The sequence below is a fragment of the Acipenser ruthenus genome, chromosome 5, assembly GCF_902713425.1.
Source record: "Acipenser ruthenus chromosome 5, fAciRut3.2 maternal haplotype, whole genome shotgun sequence".
NCBI classification, from domain to species: Eukaryota; Metazoa; Chordata; class Actinopteri; order Acipenseriformes; family Acipenseridae; genus Acipenser; species Acipenser ruthenus.
In genome coordinates this window covers 57,010,179-57,025,143 of record NC_081193.1, presented here as the reverse complement: position 1 = coordinate 57,025,143, position 14,965 = coordinate 57,010,179, and the positions used below count along the sequence as shown (strand labels likewise).

Below are 14,965 nucleotides of genomic sequence, written 5' to 3'. Positions count from 1 at the left end.
TCAATGAAGATTTCATATTTGCACTGCTAAATAAGTAACTACAGTAGGCTGTTATGTGCCAGTGACCTTTACCTCCACCTCCAACCAAGTACTGTAAGTAGTCCTACTGAGTGTCAGTCCCCTGTCAGAGCTGCTCTCTTACCCATGATCACTAAAACTGACTTGTAACAGGGAGATGCAGATTTTATGTTTTACATGAATGCAATTTACAATGAGTCAGTGACTGAGGTGGGATTTGAACCGGGGACCTCCTGGTTACAAGCCACTGGACCACACAGCCTCCCCCCTGACACGCGTGGCAAATGTGCCGCTGTACAGTTTTAAGAAGTCCAGGGCTGGCAATGGAACATGAAACAAGCGATGTGATTGATCGAGCTTGATTGAACAGTTACCACAGATACTATGCAACAGCTGATACAGCAATAAAGGAAAAAAAAAGGAATGTCCAGAGTTCAAATCCGAGAGGACACCAACGGCTTAATTTTATTGGTTTAGCACTCTAGGAATTACCAACAATTGCACAATTACCAGACCCATATACACCTGAAACTAAATATGACAAAATTGAAAATAAGAAGCCTAATAGAACCACAAAGTAGGACACCCGAAAGTGTATACAAGTAAAATAAAGTTAGCAAGAGAGAAAAAAAACTCTTAGTAAAAACATGCAGTAGATTAAGCTAAAGCTATAGCATAGTATTCTAATAAGCTGTAAGAAAACAGTTAATGAATAACTCCTGCAATAACACCAAGAAGTCCCCTTAACACCCTACCCAGCCAATACCCAAAAATATAAATGCAAGAAAATGGACCATCAATGTCAATGTTCACAACGCATGACACAGCGGTAATGTGTATGAATACGTATGTGACTTCAATTGAACTTGCAATCAACAAAAAAAAAAAAACTGATGAAGGCCCAATTATAACCGCATCCAAGCAAAACAGGAGTTCCTAGGGGGCGGCGCACAATTGGCCGAGCTCTGCCCAGGTAGGGAGGGCTTAGGTCGGCAGGCTAATCTACGGCGCACCGCGTACCAACGACCCCTGTGGCCGATAGGGCGCCTGTAGTTCTGCAGTGGAGCTGCCAGATCTGTGTTGTCCTCCGGCACTATAGGTCTGGTAGCATTGCTGTGGATCTGCAGTGTGAAAAATGACGGCTTGGCAGGAGCACGTTTCGGTGGACCCGTGTTCCAGCCGCCGTTTCCTGAGTCGCAGGGGGGGTTGCGAGCGGTGAGCCGAGGATACAGATAATAATTGGGCATACTAAATTGGGGAGAAAACCGGGATAAAAAAATTGGCGACGACTAAATTTAAAAAAAAAAAAAAAAAAAAAAAAAAAAAAAAATGGCCAATCGACAAAAAATAGTAATCCTCCAGCAGAACGCAAAAAAAAAACAATGGCTCAATCTCACCCAGTCCCGATCGCAAGTTGATTTAATGATCTGCGGATGCTGTTACAACCTCTGCTGAAATCCTCCACGTTGCAGACATGAGTCAAAGTAACAAAACAAAAACAAAAAAACAAACAGGCTTGAAAAAACAAAGTATCAAAAGAAAAATTATAAACTGAAATAAACCCTGTGTTAGTATTACTGTGCTACAGTTTCTCTCTACAGACAGCCAAACAACCCTACACACCAAACACAAGACGAGAAGCTAAACACAGACTAACACAATAGAACTACACTACTAAGGATACATAAATCAAAATTCTAAATAATAGAATATCCAGTCTCCAAAGCATACACAAAAGAAATGGGTCTCCCCTTACCGTCCCTTCCAACCCTTTTAAATCCAGGGAGAAACCATACCCTGCCTCTAAAAGGTACGGCAAGCCTGAGGGATCATGTGCCAAAAAGCGTTCAGAAAACCCGAGACAACCCAAACGGACCATCAAACCAGCAAAGGTCCCAAACCTTCGTGAATAACTACTTCTCATGAACACGTTCATTCCATATATTTATATATTCGTATTTCTTTTATTTTTTGTTATTATTAAAACGAATATCAAAGATTGAATAAGACTGAAGTATATAAATCTGCCTGGCCAGGCTTCCCATCTTGCACTTAAGCAAGGCAGATGAGACTTTCATTGCCTCATAATAATATGTGGCACATGCCACAGAGCAAGGTTCCAGCTGTCCGTATAGTGGATGGATACGGACAGTTGGAGCCTTGTCACATATTCTAACACTGCCTCACAGCATTTAAAAGTATTGGATGGTTACAGATGTACTGCTGTCTTTATACTGTCATCCCGACTTTGTCATTTAAAATAATGTATTTTTAGCGGTTTGTAAACACTACAGAAAAACACAGACACCTGCACATTATCCAACCCTCTCGGACACATACCTTGAAAAACTACTGAAATCCAAGACACATTTATTTTTATTCCACTCGTCTGTTCTGCTCAAACAGTACGTCTGCACTGTCAGTGACAGGGAAAAAAATAACTAGGTGCTGTCTCAACTCCACCCCCTGGTGTATCTTTTCAATGGCAATGCCCACAATATCAAATACAGGTGTACTTTCTTTTGCATGTTCCAATAAAATTGATTTACTCAGCTTAACTTAGTGTGTAGTTCAAAGTTATAAATGGGACTACTTTATTGGCGTAAGGATATTTAATAAAAAAACTACTAATGTTTTTCCCTAAACATGATATATGCTTTTTATTTCTTCAAATCCACTGTTTGACCTGGATTATAAATGCAATAAGCCCCTTCAGGGCGTCTGTATACATTGAATATACAGACTTCTCGGGGGTTGGAGGCACTCGACTTCGTGCCTCACAATGCCCCGAGGCGTCCGTGTGTTCAACGTATCCGGACACCCTGTCGGGCCTTATTGCATAAACAACTGCCTTTTCTATTCAATCTCTCCTGGCGTGAAGGATGTGGATGAGAAAATTCCTTCTTAGAAAATGTTTGCACTGCAAATCATTTCTCATTTTAATTTTCTATGACTTGAAAGATTACCTTATTTTTCAAGTGATAATAATGCTGCCCCCCAGAAATTCAGCTTGTTTGATCCCTGTAACAAAACTGAGTGGTGCAACCCCTTTTGATTAGTTCAGTGCAATTCACTCCTGTACAGAGTGGAACTGAATTGACAGGCTATGATTCATTAGATATTTGATCCCAGTCATTCAGTCTAGTGAAATTTAGCAATGCTTGCTTTTACTAGTGCTGCAGATAACTAATTAAAATGTCAATTTTAGGGCAATTTTACTAGGGCAGCAGTGTGGAGTAGTGGTTAGGGCTCTGGACTCTTGACCGGAGGTTTGTGGGTTCAATCCCCCGTGGGGGACACTGCTGTTGTACCCTTGAGCAAGGTACTTTACCTAGATTGCTCCAGTAAAAACCCAACTGTATAAATGGGTAATTGTATGTAAAAATAATGTGATATCTGTATAATGTGAAATAATGTATAATGTGATATCTTGTAACAATTGTAAGTCGCCCTGGATAAGGGCGTCTGCTAAGAAATAAATAATAATAATAATTTTGCTGATGTTGCTCACTGTACCAACTGCAGCATTGAGCCTAGGTCAATGCTAGTATGCATACATTAATACTGTACAATATTGCGACTTGGGGTGTGCAGGAAACCCATTCCTCGTAATCGTACTCAGAAACCAGTACTCGTACAAATACTGGTATTTGGATTTACTTTGATGATGTCATTGGAAGTGGGTGGGGCTAAAACCGGATGTGCTGTTAAAATGAATCTCTGGTCCTGATTTTCATCCAGAAAGTGACCAGACTGTGGTTTCATGTTTATTTAACAAGGATTTTGATAGTTTTAAAGTCCTAATGGTTCATTTTAATTCTTGTTGAGCAAGACTTACTCTTTTTTATTGACAAATGTTATGGGATGTTTGTGATTGTGGTGATTTAATTTACACAGTTGAAGTGGAGACCACTTAGACTGCAAGATGTATTTATTAATCATTATTTATTTGCTAATTATTTTGGGGAGTTTTGTGATTGTGTAGAGTATGTAGTAATGTGTGATGAGAGAAATCAAAGAAACCAAAAAATCTGCAAGACATACAACAGTAAAACCTGTACAGTCTGGAGTTGTTTGGGATTGGAAAATTGTGCCAGATTAGACAGTGTGCTGGATTACAGAATTACTGTAAAAAATCTAATACTGTACGTAAAAGTGGTAAAATGACAAAACTACTTGAACACTTTAAAAAGAACAACTACTGGACATAGACAGTATAATAAACACAATAATACCTTAACAAAATCTTTACCTGCTGTTAGCATGAGCCTGTTTATACCATTCCTACACATAGAAAAACATTTACTTGTTTACAGCAGCCAGGCAGAGACAAAAGCAGAAACAAAACATCACAGAAACTTGTTTAGAGCGAATAAAAAGGGGGAACCAATGTTAATCTGATGTATTTGACTTGATATTATATTACAACATTTATGCTGTCTCATGTGTTTCAATATATATATGTTTTTACAACATTTATAAATATCAAGAAACAAGTAGATATAAGCGTATACTATTTCATGAACTAAATGTATCAGGCACTTTTTTCCTTGTTACTGATAAGGAAATGAGTAACTATTTTATTTATAAATATTTATTTTGAGAAAATAAAATCGAGAGTAGTGTCTATTATTGCTTATAAAGACCCTGAGAATAAACATGTGTTATGTCATTGCAGTCACTCAGATGAAACAATGGCTTTTAATCTACCCAAACATGAATATTTTTCAACAGAACTTTCAGGAAGTATTTTAAGGTCCCGCAGGTCATAGAATAAAGATTGTATGGTTTCTGAAGTACTTTATAATGTTCCCCAGAGTGTTCAGAAAAAAAGGACACCATTTGCAAGATGCTACTGTAAACAATATATTTGTAGTGAATTTTTATAGGAAGTCAGCTACAGCCAAAAACTACAGCCTGGTCCTAGGGGATCATCCCACTGAAAAATGCTTGCCGGCGAGGTCTACTCTACAGCGGATCTGGAAAATACAGCCCGTAGAGGAAAAGGCCTGCTGCTGCATTTTTTTTTTTGTTTTTGTAGTTAGCTGCTGCACAATGCAGGCAGGCAGGATACCACGTGCGCACTGCAGATGTGTCAGCAAGGGTATTTAGTCAACAACAGTGTGTGTGTGTGTATGTGTGTGTGTGTTATTAGTTTATGAATTCAGATGTGTATTCGACAAACCGGAAGTGGTGCGGGGCAAAATCGGAAGTTGTTTTCTTACTGTTATTTGCACTGGAAAAATGTCCTGAGTGACAAAACAATGCAAAACAATGCAACAATGTGCAGTTTTCAATGCAACACACATGCAAACCTTCACTTATACTGTGTACAATATGTGCAGTCCAGTCCTGTGCTGTATTCTGTAACAAAACTCTACTATAAGTAGGGCTCTTCGTTTTTGGGTTTTATTTTTGATGACATAATGTCCCTTTAAGTTTGTTTTGAGCCTACATAATTTCCTAACAATATGCAATGGAACCACAATAACCACTAACTAATAAAAGAAAGGATGCAGAAAGGTGATTTTTTATCGTCTGTGCTATTTTAAAATGAACAATAATGAAAATAGATACACGCTATTTGGGATTTTTAAGGCTCCTGGTCTGACAGCAGTCGTCATACGTGCAGTAATTTCCACAAATGTACTGTTCCCACGTGCAAACCAGTGCATAATTTGTGCCGGGGCTTGCCAGGGCACAGCCCCGGAAACATCTGGGCGTGCAGTAATACTCCCGTTACCTCTAGTTGAAAATTTCAAAATGCTTTTTTTAAATTCTCAACACAGTTTTATCAAGTCTGCAAGTTCTTACATGCACGCTAAGAGAGACAGCCCGCTGCCACATTTGTAGCCTACTTTTTAAATTACTTTACAATTTCAGCTTGAGTGCCTTTAACTGGCTGCGACTGTTGTCGTTTTTTTATACACAAATATGCTTACTTGATTTGAAAAACCCCATGAACGATACAAGCAACTTCTTACACTACTTAGTTTGATTAAATGAGTAGTACAGAACAAAATATGAAAGCTGAACATTAATTTCAACAAATAACGACAACTTTTTAATGAAAAAAATATTGTAGCCTATAATAACGACAACTTTTTAATGAAAAAAAATATTGTAGCCTATTGCTGCTCTAGAAAGAGTGCAAAGAAGAGCAACCAGAATCATCCCGGGTTTAAAAGGCATGTCGGATGCAGACAGGTTAAAAGAATTGAATCTATTCAGACTTGAACAAAGAAGACTACGCGGCGATCTGATTCAAACATTAAAAAATCTTAAGAGGTATAGACAATGTCAACCCATGGGACTTCTTTGACCTGAAAAAGAAACAAGGACCAGGGGTCACAAATGGAGATTAGATAAAGGGGCATTCAGAACAGAAAATAGGAGGCACTTTTTTACACAGAGAATTGTGAGGGTCTGGAACCAACTCCCCAGTAATGTTGTTGAAGCTGACACCCTGGGATCCTTCAAGAAGCTGCTTGATGAGATTCTGGGATCAATAAGCTACTAAACCAAACGAGCAAGATGGGCTGAATGGCCTCCTCTCGTTTGTAAACTTTCTTATGTTCTAACATTAGCCTACTATATTATATTAAACCAAAACAATTAAAAAAAAAAAATCTGGTTCTGTCTTGCCTTTTTCAATGAATATTATTTAATTAATAGAAAATAAAAACATACTAAGATAACAAACTACCTAGCCTAAGTTTAATTAATCGTTTTTGTAATCTACCAGCGGCTTCTGTTGCATACACATCGATGATAATAGTGCAGACCGTGGGTTAAACCAATGTTCGTTTTGAGGTGCGTATTTATTTATTTGTAATCAATGACGTCCTTCTGGAGTTCTCTGAATGCCTTTAAATTTGTTTGTTTTTTAAACCATTTAAATGCAAAACCATAACAAAACATGTTGTGACAGGATGGATGTAGTGGTGACGTCAGGCCAGCAGCAGGAAGAAAAACGCAGGCAGTATTGCAGAGCAAAAGACGCGCTGTGCGCCGTTTATTTAAATAACCAAAACTAATAAAACTAGAGTTGCGAGCAACTTTACGGCTTCCAAGCAGTTATTGTGAAATTTAAGCGCATTGGTTATGAAACATTATCATCACAACTGTGCTGACTGTATCAATTTTGGCACAAATATTGGAATTATTGGTTAGTAGCCAATTTAAATTTTATTTGGATGCACACAAAATTCTAAATATTATGCAGTCATATAGACTTTGAAAATAATGCATATAAGAGGCTAACATTGGCGGTGTTTACATGCAAGTTTTAATTGTGCTCCTATAGTGCATTCATGACGTGTCACACGCAAATGACGCATGATTGTGCTCGTTCCAAAAGTGCATGGCAAAAAAAGTGTGTGACTTAAGTGTCATTACACTTTGGTAAAGCACGGTAAAGTGTGCGCTAATTGACGTAATTAGTCCCATAGCAACAAACTCCACAGTCGTGCAAAATACTTAACGATACTTTCATGAAATAACACGATACCTCCTCCACTTCCCCTGTGTAAAAAAACGTTCTTCTCTGGGATACGGTCTTTCTGTCCTCTGTAGCGTAAGTAATATTTTCCTTATCCCAGTCTTACTAATACAAATCAGTTAAATATCCATCCATCCATTATTATCAATCTGCTTCTCCTGATGAGGGTCACGGCTAAATTATATATAAATTGCATATAGAGATGTTGATTTATACCAGTATTTATTCATTTCAGTGTATTATGAACGATGCATGAGAACTACTAGATCGTTATGACCAGCATTATTATCATAATAATAATACTCCCGCAGGATGTTTCAAGCTTCCACCCCTTCTGACCGCACGCAACACCAGGTCCGCTGGACGGATGAGGAAACTTGTGCCCCCCTCCAAATTATTGCGGACCTGGGGGTTATGGATGAACTGGATCGACCTCGCCAAAGAAATGCCACCATTTTCACCAGTATTACCGGTGCTCTGGCTGAACTTGGTATAAATAGAACGCTCCTGCAGGTACGAGATAAATTCAAGAAACTGAAATATCTGTACCTCCAGGAGAGAAAACGCCTGCAGTCCTGCGGTCAAAGCTCTAGGTCCCAATTTCAGTTCTGGGAGGAAATGCACCGGTTAATGGGTGACCGGCCAGTGGCAGTGGCATCAGACCATTTGCTGGAATCCTCATCCTCCCAGACGTCCTGTGAAATACCAGCCCCATCAATACAATATGGTAATTGCGCCAGCCGTCATTTACTTTTTTAAACTAAAATATGCTACCGCGGTAAAGTTAGCTTGACGTTTGATATTCGTTTGATATTCGACTCAAGCTAACCCGACATGAATGAAAATGGCTGTATCTCGCCAACCACAGAAGCTAGAGTGCTCAAACCAACTTTAATTTAAAGGAGACCAATTGTGAATTGTTTCACAGTCTCTGTTTGACATGTGAATCCTAAGAATAATTTCTGGAAAATAATAACATACCACATATACGCACACTTAGCCACAGCCACGTGTAAAAGGGCTTTATCTCCCTAACCACAGCAGCTACAGCGTTCAAACCAACTTTGATGTGAAGAAGACTAATTGTGAAAAACAGTAACATACCGCATATATGCACACACCTACCTGACACACGTAAAATGGCTTTATCTCCTCAACCACAGCAGCTACTGTGCTCAAACCAACTTTAATTTAAAGGATGCCTAATGTGAATTGTTTCACATTAGGTCTCCGTTTTACCTAAGAATAATTTGTGAAATACAATAACATATCGCATATACACACCACCGTCCCATTGTCAATTAAAAGTGCTTGATATCCCCAACCACAGCAGCTAGCGTTTTCAAAACAACTTTAGTTTAAAGGAGACCAGTTGTGAATTGTTTCACAGCTTCTGTTTTACATGTGAATCCTAATAATAATTTGAGGGAAAAAAAATGGTTGGGGATATCAAGCCATTTTACGCATGTCAGGCTAAGTGTGTGCGCATATGCGATATGTTTTGTTTTTCACATATTATTCTTAGGATTCACATGTAAAACAAAAGCTGTGAAGCAATTCACAACTGTTCTTCTTTAAATTAAAGTTGGTTTGAACGTTGTAGCTGCTGTAGCTGCTGATCCAGGAGCATCGTCTGATGCGCCTGGAGTACAGAAGGATGTACCGTCTGATTGCACGCACCGCTGCCAGGCAGGATCGGCAATGCAGCCACCTCTTGGAAAGGCTGGACCACGCTGATCAACAGCACCAAGAGGTGGTTGCGTTGCACGCCGAATTTTCTGCGCACAATAACAAGAGAACTGCAGGTGCCTACCCCATTTCCCACTGAGGTGGGCACTCGTTCTGCTATGCGCAGTCCTGCCGAATCAGCGGTCAGAGAAGTTTGTACAGAGAAATACCCACTCGCTTCTGCAGTGCACAGGTGTACCCTCCATGTCCACCCGTACAAGATCCACCAGTTGGTCAAACGTAGCTCGGATGACCCAAAATGTTTCAATCCATTGTTCGTCAGAGAAAGACTCGTGAAGCACAACCTCCTCCCACCAAACAGAGGGACAATGATGCGCCCGCATTCGTCTGTCCTGCCGATGCACAAATAGAGGTCTATATAGGGACGAAGTGGATGAGGGTGTCTGCTGGGAAGAAAGCTCTAGATAAGAAAGCAATAGATGCACGATTCCTTTCCTGCAAACCCATTGCATGGGACTGAAGGAGTTCTTCCCATACAAGACTTAATCTAGCCAGTGTTTGCCTGCGTCTTCTCCATCCATCCATTTTTGTCACAACTACGTTGTAAGTAGGCCTATGATTTTATATACCCGTATAACTAATTAGCAAATACACACAAATTATGTATTTATTATATTAACAGTGTTTGTGTAAGTTTCCACATTTTCTGCATAATTAATTTTAATATTTCAACAAAGTACCTGTGTTTGAAACCAACACATCATGAATTGTTTTTAATATATTTGTTCCACATTAACGCATATTTGTGATTTATTGAACGCATAATACTTGTGTTTAGCACATTAACAGTTAAGCAGTTCGCAAAGACTAATATATATGGGTGTGTGAAAGGACATCAGTAGCCTAAGAAGCATAAGAAAAGCAGTAATGCGAATTGGTGAGTGCTGTCGGTTTTTGTACACATGCTACTTCTACCATTTATAGAACAACTAATTCTAAACAATAATAGTAATAACTATTATTATTTTCTTCTTGGCAGCATGAACCGTTTTTAATGCAAGCCTTTTGCATTCTAGACAGATGGGGGTAACCTTCTCTTCATCTCTGCCTAGCGCATGTAAACCCCAATGCATTATTTGAACGATATCCTTTATCGTGCAGCATCTCTTTTCAGCGTGTTTGGTGATATTTAAATAAACCCTCCCATTATTTTATTATTAATGAGGTTGTTTGCATTTGGACGACTAAATTCTCTCTCTAAAATAAACTCATGTAAACGTGGAAGCAGAACTGTCATGACCATAAAAGCGCGAGAGATCTGTTGTCACGCTTTTCCGTTTTTGCTTGTAAACTGCCCCATTGTTCTAAATTCTAAATCGCACTCTGTTTGAGTTTGTGCGTGTGTGCGTGCGTGGTGCCCTATTCTTAATTTTGCAATATAAAATATAATCTACAGCATGTATTGGTTCTTGTATATTTTAATGCCACTATCATTTAATTTGCTTTCTTAAAACAATATAAAGTGATAATAGTGTAACGACTGGCTATCAGGGGTGCCTGGCAAATACACAATTCACCATATGTAATTGTGACCAAACCGCTACTAGGACATAACATGTGCACGATTCATGAGTAACACCACTCTAATCCTATGCCGAGGAATTATAAACAGGACAGAGGAGAGAAGAAGCTGGAACAGAACCCAGAGAGACAGTACAAATGGAGCATTTTTTGTGCTCTGCAGGTAATAGACCTTTTGGACAATTGGCTCAAATACAGAACAAATCATTTCATAATAAATCATATCCAAAGTTATATTATAGCACTCAATAGTTAACCATCTGGCCCAATAAACATTATATCCGGCTGAATCAAAAACATCATATTGCACACTTGTTAAACTCATTATAGTTTGCACATAAATAGTAATTATTGCACATCAATAGTAGCCCTGTTATATTGCACACCTTAATCATGCATATTACACATAAGCTAGTTATATTGCACACCTTGGTTAATCATGTATATTGTGATCCGTGAAAAAAACAAAAAAACCTCCATACGTCTTTTAAATAATACACTGGCGACTTTGTTGCCACATATTCAGGATTTGCGATTGTTGTTTTCAGTTTAGTCTTAATAATTATAACTATGACTGTAGTTATGAAATAAAAATAAATAAATAACATAGACGCCATATCAGTAAGTATTCTTGTCAGTACAGTATACCCATTCACTTGAATTCCGTATGTAGACTATACTGAATCAGACCCGATTTATCTGTAAACACAGCCCTATAAATACAACTTAATATAATTAAAATAAATGGTAGAACATAACTGACATCTCTCATATATTAACATTCTCCCGAAATCATATTCATGGTAGCTTTAATAAAAAGAATTTGTTCATAAGTATTACAAACCGCGTATAACTTTTGTCTCGAGACTTTGAATTTTCTCATTGACTTGTTAACACATTTCCACGGTAGGTTTATACTAGAAACACTTTAAAACATACAAATAACCAAACGAATATCGTATTAAACATAATCTATATATTGATATGAGTAGTCTGTCCGCCTACCTCCGAGTAGATCCTGTAGAGCTTCACAAAAAGGCAAAAGACGCAGCGTGCTAGTTTTTTTAATAAAATAAAAGGTTAAACAAACACTTTGCTCACAGATCGAAAATCAAAAATATAAACAAAACAAATCACTAACACAATACACCACAGGTCCTTTAAGATCCGGCTGGGCAGTAGCTTTCACGGTTCCTTTTTAAGTTTCGTTTTTCTTGTCTTTCTTTTATTTCTACTCTCCATTCTCGCTCTCGATCGTCCTCTGAACACCCCAGCACGAACTGAGAGCACCGATTAGCAACAATTTAAACAATTAATTAACTCGGGAGATGATGTAACTTAAAACGTGAGTATCGATGTTTCTTAAGAAACTGCACAGATGCCATTTCTTAATCAGTGTTAAGTTTATTTCATACATGCAGGGAAACCAGTCCAAGTATAGAACCGATTACCAGTTGTTACATCTTTTACATGACATTAAATACCCTTCTGCATAGGTGTCTCTCTCCTCCTCTTCCTATAACACTCAACCAATGGCAAAGGGACAACACATTATTCTGTTACCATATATTTAATTTTGTGTGTGTGTGTGTGTCTGTGTGTGTAATCTAGTGTGACGACCTCTGAACTCAGTGCATTCTTCAGACCCCTGGTGGTGCCCCAAAAAGGTCCATACATCTGGTTTTTGTCATCTTCCTTGTTCCTATCTCTCCGTTTTGCCTGAGACCCTTTGAGTCCAGTGGCATTATCTCTTATTCTCCCTGTGAACCTTTGGGTCCAACGGCAGTCCCTTAGAGCCTGGCCCCTTCTGGTCCACAGCATTGTTATCTTGTTAGCTTGCAGTCAGTGTTGGACAAGAAGCTTGTAGGCGCAAGGTCTCTTATCAATTGTTAGCAGTAAATGCAATTTGAACCAAACAGTCTGCTATCTGCAATATTAGTCTCTTTTCAGAAAAGAACACCAGTATAGCTCTGCCAGTCCACATGTGTAGCAAACTGCTAATCAATTCTCGATCCATGTTTTCCAACAGGAGATGGCCACCTTCTGCACAAGGTTTTAAAATCTGATTACAGAACATTTCTGTACAGCCTGAGATCACGGTCATTTTTTTCAAATTCTTAGTGTGTGTATCAGTATTGACTGCAAGCCCACGAGGTTATTTTAAGTAAACGAACAGCATTATGGAAGAGAAGCTGGTTAGCTCCAATTATACTAAAATGTCTGCTTTTTGGGGGGGATTCTCCATGAATAACTATGCGATCTTTACAGTTACAATGCAATTTCATAGAGCAAGCGATTCTGAAGAGTCCTGTGTATACTTTTCATTAACAAAAATAACTAGTTCAATGAAAGATACGCTCCCAAAGCTGCAACCCCAATCATGAGTGTTTTAAATGGGTTACACTCGCGGCTACGTTGCAACACATTCAGGATTTGTGATCGTCTTTTTACTACAGTTCAGTCATAGAAATAACTATTCCAATTTTTAAACAAACTGTATCCGTGTATCTTGTAAAGCTCATGTAGTATATATTTTATTGTTTCAATTGTCTTGTGGTTTAAAAAGCATAGTGCCGTTTTTATGTTTTTTCACGTGGAAGCAGCTGCAACAGTTCTTAAAATGTTCTTAGTTTACAGTATGTGTCTTTGTATACTGTACTGTGTGTACTTGTGAATTAATATCATCCTTTCCACTGTAATTGTTACATGAGTTAGTAAAACTGTTCTTTTTAAACACCAGCAAAAAATGGCTGCTTCAAGAAATATTTTTTCTATGCCTTGCTGACTTTTCCATGTTAACAGCTGTCCCCAGTAGTGGGAGTGTCATTTCAGGGTGAAATATGGGCAAAGCTGGCATGTCACCCATATTGATTGGCTCATGGCGGTCATGTTTGTTGATGTAGGAACTTTTCTTGACTAACTTTTTTTTAGAGGACAGCACAAAGATAACGTATACCCAAGATTCACGTCAATCAGCCAAAGGGCTCATGAGGAGTTGTTGTTTAAGCGTTTTATGCAAAATCCAACATAGCTGCCACACCATGTGACTGATCCGTTTTTCCTCAAGTAGAATCAATCGTGGACATGTGCGCACTATGTACAACATTTTTCACAGCTGTACTTTTTACCATTCATGAGAAGACTTTTGAATATTGTCCAAAATTTTCATTAAATCCAAGATGGCTGACACATCATCTCATAGCCCTCTACATCCGTGTCAAATTTCATGCGTTTTGGTGCAGCCGATAAGAAGTTATAGACAGTTTTATAGCCAGTTGCGTATGTTGATGATGTCATGCATGACGTTTAACCCTTTGCAGTCCATTTATTGACTGCGCGTCAGGCACGCCAGGTCTAATTAATTTTCACACGCGCAGTTAATTTTATACGCGCTGTTTAAAAGTATTTTTTTTCACAGTCAAACGGGTTTAAATGGCCCTGCATATCAACAAAGCACTCACTAGGCATCTCCAGCCCCGCCCCACCCTTTCGTTTGCTATAGCGTTCAGCTATGTAAGAAATAAATAATAATAATAATAATAATAGTCGTACATACCGATCGATCATCTCCGGATCACTCGTTTTATCACCAAACTCCTCAATAATGCGATCCAAGTCATTATTTTATTACTAAAACATCTGAAAAAAGCTCTGCAAATGTCCATGATAGTCTCAGTGCGCTGACGCACTCAGCCAGCTTGTTTACTATGAACACCCCGTTATCTGATACCTGATACAATGTATGACTATTCATGAGAGACGCCTTTTTTTTTTTTTTTTTCGACTTGTCTCGGCTCCTGTCGCTCCCACTCGGCAATTGAATGGTTTTCTCGGCTTTTTCCGGAGAAAAAACGACTAAACACCCGTTTATTCCGTTGCTATAATGATGTCGGACCCAGTCCGACAAAGGACCTGTGAGGAATAATTGCAATGTCGGACCCAGTCCGACAATGGACCGCAAAGGGTTAACAAGGTAATATATGCAAATATGTGCAATTTCACCATAGCTGAAATTTGATTGGCTCACGGCGACCATGGTTTTTTATGTAGCGAGTTGCTTTGCACAAACTTGATGGACAACCTTGCCAAGGCTATGTATGCAAAGTTTAGCTTAAATCGGCATAATGGTTTCAGATAAAAAGACGTTTGAATATTTTTGCCAAATCCAATATAGCT

At 38.6% G+C, this 14,965-nt stretch overlaps 1 protein-coding gene across 3 annotated transcripts in view; it reads left to right on the top strand.

The window, feature by feature from the left end:
* The window catches only part of elp3 (elongator acetyltransferase complex subunit 3), a 200,529-nt gene that overhangs the window by 115,465 nt on the left and 70,099 nt on the right, over positions 1–14,965 (top strand). The window lies entirely within an intron of this gene.